The following is a 2,372-nucleotide window of genomic DNA, read 5'->3' as shown; positions in this document are numbered from 1 at the left end:
CCCCGAGGCCTCCTCCCTGCTGGACGTGCCTGGAACACCTCCCTAGGGAGGCGCCCGGGGGGCATCTTTACCAGATGCCCGAACCACCTCAACTGGCTCCTTTCAACGCGAAGGAGCAGCGGCTCTACTCCGAGCTCCTCCCAGATGACTGAGCTTCTCACCCTATCTCTACGGGAGACGCCAGCCCCCCTCCTGAGGAAACCTATTTCGGCCGCTTGTACCCTTTATCCCGTTGTTTCGGTCATGACCCATAATAATACTAATGGCACAATAATTCTGGTTTTCTACATTTGGTTTGGTGTCCCATTTTATTATGAGTATATGAATGACTATGACTCAAATATTAGTCCAATATTATCAAACATCCCATACTGGTCAAGCCCCCTTATTTATATACAGTATGAATGTACTGGATCTTGTGACAAAGAATAAAAAATTAGGTTTTGATAACTCATGCTGTATCTGTATTGACAATTCCAATACCTTGTAAGTCTGTAAGCATCTTTTTGTAAAACTAATTGGGATCATTTTAATTAAGACGACATGAGGCCAGGGATTTCTGTGGCATTCAGGCACAATAAATATAGCAGGAATATTTAAAGTTAACCTGTGGAGTTTTTTACCACTAGCAGCGCCCCATAGAACATATTCCTGCAGCTGGTTTCATGCTATTCCCCTGAACAACAGTTAGTGGTGGTCATGAGCAAAGAAGTGTAAAAAAACTACAAGTGTGAAGCAATGTGCAAAGGCTGGGAAGAAGAAGACAGCAAGCTGGCAAACATGGCTGCATTTCAGAAGTGGTTCAACACGCCCTTGTTCACTTCCCATAAGCACTTGCCCTCTGCAGAATCCCCGTCGCCATCTTAAACGTCCTTTGATTATCTGAAAAACTGACGGGAACTTGGTGCGATCTAGCTTTGGAGGGCTGAGGGAGCGATTGAACAGCGATGGTCACTCCAGAGTTGGGTATCACCCACAACGCATTGCAGTTATGCATTTGGTGCATACATCTATGGTTAGGTGGATGGGACGTCATGTAAAACTCCTGTTGCTGACCCGCAAAGAAGGAAAAGATGAATTCATTAAATTTAATACCTTTCAACTTCCTATTTGTTAGCTTGATATTTTACTTAAACCTAACTAACTTAATATTTACTTTATATGTATTATTTACTAGACAGTTATATGTGTGATTTCTTTATTTGCAACATTATTTGTAAATGCATGAGAGAAATTCAGTTTTTGCAAGATGTAAGCATTAATATGATTAATCAGACAGATCACAAACTTTCTAAATCAGAAATGTATGCAGCTGATTACCAGCCTCATTAAAAATAGTCTGTGGGTATTTATGATGTATAAAATAATATTTATAATAGTATAAAATAATACGTTTGTTTAGTGCCTTTCATACAAGAAATAGGCCTATTGTAATGTAAGCAGACACAAATCCACAAAAACGGGGATAGAACCCCACAATTAATGGAAATAAGATGGAAAATAAAACACTTGGAGCAGTAGCGCTACGCCTACAACTGCCGATAGATCCGTTTAGTTTGGGCTGAAAGTAAACAAGGGCAGGTGCATTTTAATCCCTCGTTCCTGCCCCACCCATTTTTCCTCAGCTCCTCAGCTGAAGCAGAAGTTGTTCTCTCTTTGTAAAGGCCGTCTCAAAGCTCTTTTTTCTGCCCAGAGGAGGGAGGAGGGATCGAAGAGGAGCTATAGGCGAGTAGACATAAGAGCAGCCTTTTCGGAAGCCTTGCAGCTAAAAGCCGTTGCTCTCCGCCCATACAGCTGATGTGAATTAATGTGACGCTTCAAAGGAAAGCATCCCTCCAAACATTTCCTTTTTTCTAAGTCGGGAGGAAGGCTTTAGAATATTAAATAATTCTGAGGAATTTCATGAGGAATAAAGGAAAACAATAGACTTTTTGCTTTGGGGTGTTTTCAAAAATGTTTTGAATTGTTTGGCTTCTGATCTTCTACAGATTGTACACACGTCTCTTCTCTCAGGTATCTTCCCACAGGCCCTAAAAACTGCAGTAATCAAGCCACTGTTAAAAAGAACAATCTAGAAAGTCACTAATGAGCAACTATATGATATCAAACCTTCAATTCTCAAGTAAAATCATTGAAAAAGCATTTTTTCACCAACTCAACCTTTTCTTGATACCTTCCAGTCGGGTTTTTGACCACACCACAGCCCTGAGACAGTTCTTGTTAAAGTCTTTAATGACGTCCACCTTAATACAGATAGAGGCAAAAGTTCTCTATTACTGTAATTACTTACTAGTATTACTTGCTTTCAGTGCTGAATTTGATATGATCAATCATGACATATTACTAGACCAATTGGAAAACTGGGTTGGCCT

General features: G+C 40.4%; 1 long non-coding RNA gene across 1 annotated transcript in view; it reads left to right on the top strand.

The window, feature by feature from the left end:
* The window catches only part of LOC116689535 (uncharacterized), an 18,855-nt gene that overhangs the window by 14,488 nt on the left and 1,995 nt on the right, over positions 1–2,372 (top strand). The gene's annotated exons all lie outside the window — the stretch shown is intronic.

This window comes from Etheostoma spectabile, chromosome 5 (genome assembly GCF_008692095.1).
Source record: "Etheostoma spectabile isolate EspeVRDwgs_2016 chromosome 5, UIUC_Espe_1.0, whole genome shotgun sequence".
NCBI classification, from domain to species: domain Eukaryota; kingdom Metazoa; phylum Chordata; class Actinopteri; order Perciformes; family Percidae; genus Etheostoma; species Etheostoma spectabile.
Note: the sequence above shows the minus strand (reverse complement) of the source record. Positions and strands in the feature narration are given on the sequence as shown.